At 41.1% G+C, this 11,796-nt stretch overlaps 1 non-coding gene and 1 pseudogene across 1 annotated transcript; one reads left to right on the top strand and one right to left on the bottom strand.

Moving 5' to 3' along the window:
- Positions 1 to 74: 74 nt before the first annotated feature.
- On the top strand, positions 75 to 11,409 carry LOC115179596 (NADH dehydrogenase (ubiquinone) complex I, assembly factor 6-like; annotated as a pseudogene).
- Positions 3,758 to 3,830, bottom strand: trnaa-ugc (transfer RNA alanine (anticodon UGC)). Its single transcript has one exon. It is a non-coding gene; the product is annotated as a tRNA-Ala (tRNA).
- Positions 11,410 to 11,796: the final 387 nt, after the last annotated feature.

Raw genomic sequence — 11,796 nt, 5'->3', positions numbered from 1 at the left:
ATGTTCTGTTTACTTTGCCTGCTGCAAACGTCCACTATAAATGACACTGAAATGCACAGTTGTAGCTGCCACATATTGTTCGCTAAATTAGCAAAGTTAACCAATAATTAACTAACTTGAGACAAATACTTTACCTAAAACGAGTGTTCTGTATTTAAAAATACAACATAAAGCGGAACACAAATTAAATAGGGAGGAAGACTTTTTTTGCAACACAAGGTAAGGGTGAAAGTTGAAGGGTATGTTGTCAACATGGCATCTGGCATTAGTGCAAAGTATGGATTATTAACCACAAAATGTTCGCTGTTTCACTCATTCCAAAGAAAGATATTGCCACATGCTATTTGTATTCAACGACCTACAGAAGTGAAATGTCTACGAGCTTCAACAAACTCGACTGCAGAGTCGCAGCACAACGAAAAATACTGTATCGATATTGTGAGGTAAGCAAGCCAGCTTGCTAGTTAGCCAAATATGGCTCTAAATGGTATGACTTGTAAGCATCCTTCTATGCACAAATTGCATGGGCCCCTCTGTTACTGGCTAGGTTGTCTCTCTGTTACTGGCTAGGTTGTCTCTCTGTGACTGGCTACGTTGTCTCTCTGTGACTGGCTACATTGTCCAAATGTTCCTCATTGAAATGCTTTGAAGAGAATTTGAGTTTCAGTGTATATACTGAATTGAAATGGAATTGACCCCAACCCTGGCTAGTCGTTTGTTTTTGTTACATGTGTTACTGCATCCAATGTTTTCATTGTGAAGAAGTTAGTCCACCACTAGCATTACACTTGACTTGTTTCGATTAACTTGCCTGTGTTCATTGCCTTGTTTCCCCAGGTCTCGGGACTATGACGGTTTTGTGTCCTCCCTGCTTCTCCCTGAGGATGCCCGGCGCTCCTCACTGGCCCTGAGGGCCTTCAATGTCGAGCTGGCTCAGGCAGGTATTCCAGCAAGTTCAGTACCGAGTGCCTTCAGAAAGTATTCATACCCCTTGACTTGTTCCACATTTTGTGTTACAGCCTGAATTAAAAATGGAATATATTTTTTTTTAATTTCACCCATTCTTAACACAATACTTCATAATGCCAAATGAAAACATTTTTTCAAATGTATTTAAAATGAAATACAGATATCTCATTTACATAAGTATTCACACCCCTAAGTCAATACTTTGTAGAAGCACCTTTGGCAGCGATTACAACTCAGTCTTTCTGGGTAAGTCTCTAAGAGCTTTGAACACCTGGATTGTGCAACATTGGCCATTATAATTTTTTAAATTCTACAAGCTCTGTCAAATTGGTTGTTGATGATTGCTAGATAACCTCTTTCAGGTCTTGCTATACATCTTCAAGCAGATTTAAGTCAAAACTGTAACTCGGACACTCAGGAACATTCACTGTCTTCTTGGTAAGCAACTCAAGTGTAGATTTGGCCTTGTTTTAGGTTATGGTGTCTGTTGGAAAGCAGACTAAACCAGGTTTTCCTTTAGGATGTTGCCTGTGCTTAGCTCTATTCCATTTTATTTTTATCCCCAAAAACTCCCTATTCCTGGCCGATGACAAGCAAACCCATAACATGACGCAGCCACCACCATGCTTGAAAATATGAAGAGTGGAACTCAGTGACGTGTTGTGTTGGATATGCCCCAAACATAACTTTTTATTCTGGACATAAGGTCATTTCTTTGCCACATTTTTTGCAGTTTTACTTTAGTGCCTTATTGCAAACAGGATGCCTGTTTTGGAATATATTTTTTCTGTACAGGCTTCCTCCTTTTCACTCTTGTCAATTAGGTTAGTATTGTGGAGTAACTACAATGTTGTTGATCCATCCTCCATTTTCTCCTATCACAGCCATTAAACTCTGTAATGGTTTTAGTCACCATTGGCCTCATGGTGAAATCCCTGAGCGGTTTACTTCCTCTTCGGCAACTGAGTTAGGAATGACACCTGTATCTTTCTAGTAACTGGGTGTATTGATACACTATCCAAAGTGTAATTAATAACTTCACCATGCTCAAAGGGATATTCAATGTCTGCTTTCTTTATTTTAGCCATCTACCAATAGGTGCCCTTCTTTGTGAGGCATTGGAAAACCTCCCCGGTCTTTGTGGTTGAATCTGTGTTTGAAATTCACTGCTCGACTAAGGAACCTTACAATTATCTGTATGTGTGGGGTACAGAGATGAGGTAGTCATTCAAAAATCATGTTAAACACACAGTGAGTCCATGCAACTTATTATGTGACTTGTTTATTACATTTTTAATCCTGAACTTATTTTGGCTTGCCATAACAAATAGGTTGAATGCTTATTGACTCAGTACATTTCAGGTTTTTATTTTGTATTAATTTGTAAACATTTAGAAAAACACAATTCCACTTTGACATTATGGGGTATTGTGTATAGGCCAGTGACCAAAAAACATCTCTATTTAATCAATTTTAAATTAAAGCTGTAACACAAAATGTGTAAAGAGTTGAGGGGTGTGAATATATGCATATATTAGAAATGATGATACTATAATCCTCAATGGGGTGGTCATATGTCCAATACATGTCCAGAGCTAAGTGTTGATGTTCAGGCATCCTGCTATTGAAGGTAATGCTTTTATGTCTACAATAATACATCAACCTATAGACCTAGGTATGAACATGAATAACAGTGAGGGAATGGTCTAGTAAAGCAATACATTTTTCGTGCAACTCTATATGCCTAACAGTTTAAACTCATTCAATGAAGTCTTCTGAAAGGGATTGAGAAAACCCTCGTTTTTTGTGTCTCTCCAAGGTGAAGGACTGTTTCCCAGAAGACTATAGGTCTGATGTGGATGCAGCTCTGGAAGACAACAAGTGGAGGAGATCTACAGGGACGACCCCCCCCCCCCCCCCCCCCCCCCCCCCCCCCCCCCCCCCCCCCCCAGTGCTGCCTGTCAGTGCAGAACTATGGAGGGTCTGTCTAGAGTAGACGTCTACTGTTTTCATTTTCAGTGCTGGATTTGCAACTGCGGATATTACAGTCGACTGTATATCGTTTGGACTTTGCATATTGCCTGGTTCCTCTCTAGGCTTCTTCCTAGGTTCTGGCCTTTCTAGGGAGTTTTTCCTGGCCACCGTGCTTCTACACCTGCATTGCTTGTTGTTTGGGGTTTTAGGCTGGGTTTCTGTACAGCACTTTGAGATATCAGCTGATGTAAGAAGGGCTTTATAAATAGATTTGATGCATAGCATTACACATCAACTGCATACGAAAAGCTGTTTTAAACATCTTCAAATGTCTCCTTTTGGAGGCGGTGAAGAAACACTACCTGACAAAGAGGTGGATGCTTAGGATAATCTCAGAGAGTAAGCAAATGTTTCATTTTAGGTCATGGATTTGTGTGGATTCAATTCTAGTTCTGTTTCATTTATTTGATATGTCTCCACTGTTGCCAACAGGAGAAAGACATGGAAGACAGAGCTTATAGAAACCTCAAGGAGTTGGAGGCCTATTCAGACAATACCCAGTGCTCACTACTGTACCTTCTTCTGGAGAGTTTAGGTGAGCAGGTGTATGTGTGTTTTGTGCTTGACTCCACTGACTGAAGAGAGTGTACAGCATGTGTATTGTTCTGTTCCCGAGGGGGGGACATCGAATTTATGTTCAAAATTAACTTCCCAGTGTTACATTTACATTTTAGTAATTTAGCAGACGCTCTTATCCAGAGCGACTTACAGTAGTGAATGCATACATTTCATACATTTTTTTTTCTCCGTACTGGTCCCCATGTGGGAATCGAACCCACAACCCTGGCGTTGCAAACGCCATGCTCTACCAACTGAGCCACACGGGACCGTGTTCAAGTACTTCTTTAGAAATGATGAGAATCGTGCTTGCCAATGCAGCACATTGACTAAAATGAGAAAGATGAGAATTGCAGCCACCGAATGGGACATTGCCGGGAACTTTAATTGTGCCTTGTCTAATGATACCATGTCCGCCATGGCGTTAGAGTGCTCTATGCATAATTGCACATTGAAAATTCCATCAGAATGAATCAATATAGCCACTGATCTCCTGTAGATTTTTGTTGAAAGGCAGGACAACAGAAATTACCCATCATTTCCACTCTACATGAAATGAATGACTATGATTATGACTCTGCTCCTTCCCTATTTGGAAGAAACCTGACAGGAACAGTCACATTATACTGTGGATGTACAGTGCATTCGGAAACTTTTCAGACCCCTTGACTTTTTCCACGTTACTTTACAGCCTTATTTTAAAATGCATTAAATAAAATGTTCCTCAATCTACACACAATATCCCATAATGACAAAGCGAAAACTTCCATATTTATAAAAATAAAAACAGAAATACCTTATTTGCATAAGTATTCAGACTCTTTGCTATGAGAGTCGAAATTGAGCTCAGAGTCATCCTGTTTCCATTGATCATCCTTGAGATGTTTCTACAACTTGATTGGAGTCCACCTGTGGTAAATTCAATTGATTGGACATGATTTGGAAAGGCACACACCTGTCTATATAAGGTCCCACAGTTGACAATGCATGTCAGAGCAAAATTGTCCGTAGACCTCCGAGACAGGATAGTGACAAGGCACAGATATGAGGAACGGTACCAACCATTTCTGCAGCATTGAAAGTTCCTAAGAACACAGTGGCCTCCATTATTCTTAAATGGAAGAAGTTTGGAACCACCAAGACTCTTCCTAGAGCTGGCCGCCTGGCTAAACTGAGCAATCGGGGGAGAAGGGCCTTGGTCAGGTAGGTGACCAAGAACCCGATGGTCACACTGACAGAGCTCTAGAGTTCCTCTGTGGAGATGGGAGAACCTTCCAGAAGGACAACCATCTCTGCAGCACTCCAACAATCAGGCCTTTATGGTAGAATGGCCAGACGGAAGCCATTCCTCAGTAAAAGGCACATGACAGCCCGCTTGGAGTTTGCCAGAAGGCACCTGAAGACTCTCAGACCATAAGAAACAAGATGCTCTGTTCTGATGAAACCAAGATTGAGCTCTTTGGTCTGAATGCCAAGCGTCTCATCTGGAGGAAACCTGGACATCATCCCTACGGTGAAGCGTGGTGGCAGCATCATGCTGTGGGGATGTTTTTCAGTGTCAAGGACTGGGAGACTAGTCAGGATCGAGGGAAAGATGAATGGATCAAAGTGCAGAGAGATCCTTGATGAAGACCTGCTCCAGAGCACTCAGCACCTCATACTGGGGTGATGGTTCACCTTCCAACAGGACAATGACCCTAAGGCTTCGGGACAAGTCTCTGAATGTCCTTGAGTGGCCCAGCCAGAGCCGGGACTTGAACCCATTCGAACATCTCTGGAGAGATCGGAAAAGAGCTGTGCAACGACGCTCCCCATCCAACCTGACAAAGCTTGAGAGGATCTGCAGAGAAGAATGGGAGAAACCTCCCAAATATAGGTGTGCCTAGCTTTTAGTGTCATACCCACATAGACTCGAGGCTGTAATCGCTGCCAAAGGTTCTTCAACAAAGTACTGAGTAAAGGGTCTGAATACTTAGGAAATATTACATTTACATCAAACATTTCTGAAAACCTTTATTTGCTTTATCAGTATAGGGTATTGTGTGTAGATTGATTAAATTGTTGTTTTTTTCCCTCAATTTTAGAATAAGGCTGTAACGTAACAAAATGTGGTATACAGTCAAGGGGTCTGTATACTTTCCCGAATGCCCTGTATACAAAATAATGATTACTTATGCAGATTGTTTTATGACTTGAGAGGGAGACTTAAGCAGGTCAAGCTGTATTCACTTGAGCGATTAATTAAGTGGCATTTCTGCATCTCAAGTACCTGTTTCTGTCAATCATTCACATATTATTTTGTGGAGTGTCATTATTTTGCCCCCCTCTGCGACGGAACCTGTCACACTTGTTCCAGTCTAATTGACTAGAAGAGACATCTGACTCAAAGCCTCTACCTATTTCAAGTACAGGGCACTCAGCATGAAAGCAGTTCCCAGTTATTAATATCAAAGCGTGTGCGCTTCATTGTTGTGATAAATGATGTATACAAGAGAAGTGTCTGCTTAAGGTTTTAGCATTACATTTAGGTGAATTAGCATGGTGAATTAGCATGGCCCTAGTCAATCAAAAACGGTAACTAGGTTTCTGAGGTAAACTAGAAGACAAATGAATCTTGTACCTAGACAAAGTGTATTTAATACAATAGAGTTTATTTGTTTTAAAAGTGGTGCAATGTTTTAACTTTTATTTTCTGTCTTCCCTGATGCCTTTTGTGTGTTTGTCCAGGTGTGAAAGATGTCCATGCTGATCATGCTGCCAGCCACATTGGTAAGGCGCAGGGGATCGTGATGTGCCTAAGAGTCACGCCCTACAACAGCAGCAGACGCAAAGTCTACCTACCTATGGACATCTGCATGCTGGTGAGTGACCATATCTGCAGAAGAGGTATCAAAATGATGACTTTCCTGCTGGTGACGTTTTGTACAGATGGATGCCATACTGCCATTCCAGAGATATATAGATATCACACACAGGACTTTATGTCACATGATATTCCTGCTAGACTGTTTGGCATTATCAACACAGTGAGGGAGTGTGTCACTACTCCAAATGAAGTATGCCAGAGGCACAGTTATAATGAAACCCCATGACAAATGCACTGGCTATAGTTACAAGTCAAATTCACAGCTTTGTCTGATCCATCTGTCAACAAGGCCTCTGAGCCACAGCTGGAGTGACAAGGGACTGTGTGCAGCTGGTTTATGATGTGACATCAGATGTTTTTACCCCTGCTGGTCCAGTGTGTGTGACATTAGTGACCTGTCAGGTTTATGGAGGCCTCCAGGTCATTTGCTATTGTAACATCATAAAGGTCTAGTCCTGAGCTCAACTGAAGCGCCCTAGAGTTTCCCCCTACAGTCCATCTATGATTCACCCCCCCACATTAAAGCTCGCTAAAGCCTGGTGGGTTTTCTCCACTTTGTGTCATTAAGGGACAGTGAGTGCTTTGCAATTTCCCAATTATTTTCATCCGGTTATAAGTTCATTGCTCTGGTCGGAAGCGGAAGGGACTGTTGGTGTCCAGGGGTTTAACTACTACAGCCTCTGTCCGTGGGGATGTTACATTTTATACAGGCTTTGGCATTGGACCCTCTGTATGTTTGTGTTTTGTTATTGCTCCCATTGCTTGACAACAGCTTCTAGCCTAGCTTATAACTTGCAATACCAAGCTTCACTGCATTCAAATAGTATTGAAGTTCCCTGACTTGATTGTTTAGTTTGTCAAGCTAACGTGTGTAGCAGCATGTCTACAGACACCGACTGCCTTGTGTTTTTGGGCAATACAAATCTCCTTGTCCTCATTATTGTTAAACTATATCAAACTAAACTCCTTATTTGTGGAATAAGATTCATATTACCCGTTTTATATATATTTTTTGCTGTCAAACTATCCGACTTCTACTCAGTTTCTAAACAACTTCTGTCTATCGGGGCTGACGGCCACAGTGCCGTAAACAGACCTCAGGGCAGCCTGAGGCCATAATAACAGTTTAAAGGAGAGAGAACTGAGATCTGACAATCGCTATACATGCCGTGAATAATGGAGATAATTATCGAGAGCTTCACTTTATTCGCCCCATTTAGAGGCCATGTGCTCGGCTAGATAAGGTGTTTGAAGGAACAAATCTCTCCTGTGTGAATAAGTGTCGTGAACAAAGGTGTGTGTGTGTGTGTGTGTGTGTGTGACCACCAGCACAAAGCCTCCCAGGAGGACTTCATCCGAGGAAGCCGGGAACAGAATGTGAGAGACGTGGTATATGACATTGCCAGCCAAGCCCACGTACACCTACAACACGTACGTACCCCCCTGACATTTTTTACATTTACATTTTAGTCATTTAGCAGATGCTCTTATCCAGAGCGACTTACAGTAGTGAATGCATACATTTCAATTCATTTCATACATTTTTTTCCCCCGTACTGACATTAGGATAGTGTTCCTCCAATGTTATTTGGTGGGCTGTTCTTGCCAAACAGATTAACTGCTTGGCTGAAAAACCCAGCCTTTAATAAGATTTGATTCAATTACATTTTTCATCCAGTCCTGTTTTTTTTTTTTTTTTTTTTTAAATGGAGGACTCTGACAGCGTGTTCTCATTTGGGATCCGTCGTTTTCTCTAATGGCTACTACAATGCGTTTTTTTTACCTGTACGACACATTCACTACCATTAAAAAGTTTGGGGTCACTTAGAAATGTCCTTGTTTTTGAAAGAAAACAAGGACATTTTTTTTTAAATAACATCAAATTGATCAGAAATACAGTGTAGACATTGTTAATGTTGTAAATGACAATTGTAGCTGGAAACGGCTTTTTTTTTTAAATAAAAAATGATGGAATATCTACATAGGCGTAGATATTATCAGCAACCATAGGCCCATAATCAGCAACCATCACTTCTGTGTTCCAATGGCACGTTGTGTTAGCTAATCCTAGTTGATCATTTTAAAAGGCGAATTGATCATTAGAAAACCCTTTTGCAATTATGTTAGCACAGTTAAACTGTTCTGATTAAAGAAGCAATTCATTCAACTGGCCTTCTTTAGACTAGTTGAGTATCTGGATCATCAGCATTTGTGGGTTCAATTACAGGCTCAAAATGGCCAGAAACAAAGGACTTTCTTCTGAAACTAGTCAGTCTAATCTTGTTCTGAGAAATGAAGGCTATTCCATGGGAGAAATTGCCAAGAAACTGAAGATCTCGTACAACGCTGTGTACAACTCCCTTCACAGAACAGCGCAAACTGTGTCTAACCAGAATAGAAAGAGGAGTAGAAGGCCCCGGTGAACAACTGAGCAAGAGGACAAGTACATTAGTGTTTAGTTTGAGAAACAGACACCTCAAAGTCCTCAACTGTCAGCTTCATTAAATAGTACCTGCAAAACACCAGCCTCAACGTCACCAGTGAGGAGGGGACTCTGGGATGCTGGCCTTCTAGGCAGAGATGCAAAGAAAAAGCCATATTTGCGGGGAATAATAAAGGTGCATTCTAAAAAAAAAAGTGTGTGTATGTATGTATGTATGTATGTATGTATGTATGTATGTATGTATGTATGTATGTATGTATGTATGTATGTATATATGTGTATATGTGTATATATATATATATATATTTCTCTCTCTCGATATGGAGGACTGGAAATTATGCAGACAATTACATTGTTGCTTCCATCAATCTTTCTGCAATATTAAACTGATCCACCCCTTAAACAAAAATAACATATCTCAGACGAGCCAATAAAAAGAAAAGATTAAGATGGGCAAAAGAACACAGACAATGGCCAGAGGAAGATTGGAAAAAAAGTGTTATGGACAGATGAATCTAAGTTTGAGGTGTTTGGATCACAAAGAAGAACATTTGTGAGATGCAGAAAAAGTGAAGATGCTGGAGGAGTGCTTGACGCAATCTGTCAAGCATGGTGGAGGCAATGTGATGGTCTGGGGGTGCTTTGATGGTGGTAAAGTGGGAGATTTGTACAGCGTAAAAGGGATCTTGAAGAAGGAAGGCTATCACTCCGATTTGCAACGCCATACCCTGTGGACGGCACTTAATTGGAGCCAATTTCCTCCTATAACCGGACAATGACCCAAAGCACAGCTCCAAACTATGCAAGACCTATTTAGGGAAGAAGCAGTCCGCTGGTATTCTGTCTATAATGGAGTGGCCAGCACAGTCACTGGATTTCAACCTTATTGAGCTGTTGTGGGAGCAGTTTGACCGTATGGTACATAAGAAGTGCCCATCAAACCAATCCAATTTGTGGGAGGTGTTTCAGGAAGCATGGGGTGAAATCTCAGCAAATTGACAACTAGAATGCCAAATGTCTGCAAGGCTGTAATTGCTGCAAATCGATAATTCTTTGATGAAAGCAAAGTTTGAAGGACACAATTTATTATTTCAATGAAAAATCATTTATAACCTTGTCAACATCTTGACTATATTTCCTATTCATTTTGCAACTAATTTCAAGTCTGTTTTCTATGAAAACAAGGACATTTCTATGTGACCCCAAACTTTTGAACGGTAGTGTACATAATCAATAAAACTTTTTTATTGTGAGCTTCAAGTTAATTAAGGCTTGTTTGTACACAAAAGGGATTGAAAAGAGAAGCAGTCCAAAATTAAGTAGCTACTGGTGTTTTATATGTGCGTCATTGATTTTGCATGTCTACAGACTTCCATCTGTTATAAAACAGATTATAGCTTTATTAGCCTGTGTTGGTTATTTTACTCAGTTTGAACCTTTTGTCTCCACAGGCCAGATCATTCAGCAAGAACATATCAGCTTCTGCTTTCCCTGCCTTCCTCCAAACGGTGGGTTGTTGTTGTTATAAGAATCATTAGCATTTATTGGGTTAGGTTTTTTTCGTTAATCTGAACCTAGGTAAGGAGGAGCAGCATCTGTTGAACGGTCCTTTCTCCTCCTCAATCATCTCCCAATATCCTGACATGGCTGTCTAGCCTATCCCTCCCTCCCATCACAGCACGCTCCCCATCAGTTGGCCAGACAGACCTTTTTAATGCTCCAATTTAAATCACACCAGACAGACCACCAAGGGACTGTATTATGGGCTCTTACCACTGGCACTCTCCAAAGCAGTCTGATACCCACAAAGAAGGGGCATGAAAGAGAGCAATAAAGGAAGGGCAGAACATATTAACCAGAGCCTTGAGAATGATGCCAAGGTGAAGAATTTGAGGTAGACAAATGCCCCGCATCGTGTGTTTATTTTTTGAAGGGTGGATGGTCACGATGCTTGAGTGCTCCAACCAGCAGGGGCATGATGGTAATTAGAGAAAGAGAGAACATGAATCCTCTCAGTTCTGTGTTCCTCTTCATCCAGGACAATTTCCACAAATATGATGATTTATTGCTGCCGGTGCTATAACTATGTTAATCTGTTCTGACGCCTAAAAGGCTCCTTCCTCTCAGCTGCTGAGTCATATGTTTTACGCAGGGCTGACTTTGTGCGTCTAGGGCAAAGAGGAAGCACTTTCCTGAGCTCAGATAATGCTCACGCTAGCTACCACATGTAGAGAATAAGGACTGACAGTGTGTGGATGCCGTTTCCCTCTTTCTGGCTGCTGTTCTAGGTGGTGCTGGAGGACTACCTTCAAAGGGTGCGGCGGGTAGACTTTGATGTATTCCAGCCTACAGAAAAGAAACCCACTGATCCCCATCCAGCTTTATATTCGCTCCTGGAAGAAGACCTATTGACCTGTATTGACCTTATCTTTTGCCCTATTGTAATTTATACCAGGTTTAAACATCTGATTTCCAAAAGTCCCGCTCTCGTATGTTGGTTTCTAAGTAGACTAATCTACGACAGTGGATTTCAAGAGACTCCTCCATCTACGATGTCAGCACTCCCCAGAAAAGGATTCTGATCTAAAACATGCCTCTGCCATCTAAACCAGTTCACCTGTGTTATTCCCTGTTGTAGACTAGACAGCTGAGGACCACAGACAGAGGTTATTGTAAAGCAATAACTACAGTACTGGAGACTGAACTGATCCCCTGATATATTGACTATTTTCAGTAATAAATTGTGTAGCCATGTTGGGTCTGTTCTCTCCTTTTTTAAAGCTCTTAAATAAAGATGTCACAACCATAATAACAGTACTGTATGTCATTGTGAATTACGACATTTAAATCAAATCTAGAGCTTTTTACGTGACTTAAGTGTGATTATCACTGTCATATTTGTGAACAGGCTGTATACATTCACAAC

Source organism: Salmo trutta, chromosome 3, assembly GCF_901001165.1.
Source record: "Salmo trutta chromosome 3, fSalTru1.1, whole genome shotgun sequence".
In the NCBI taxonomy this organism is placed as follows: Eukaryota; Metazoa; Chordata; class Actinopteri; order Salmoniformes; family Salmonidae; genus Salmo; species Salmo trutta.
This window is presented reverse-complemented; position numbering and strand designations above follow the sequence as displayed.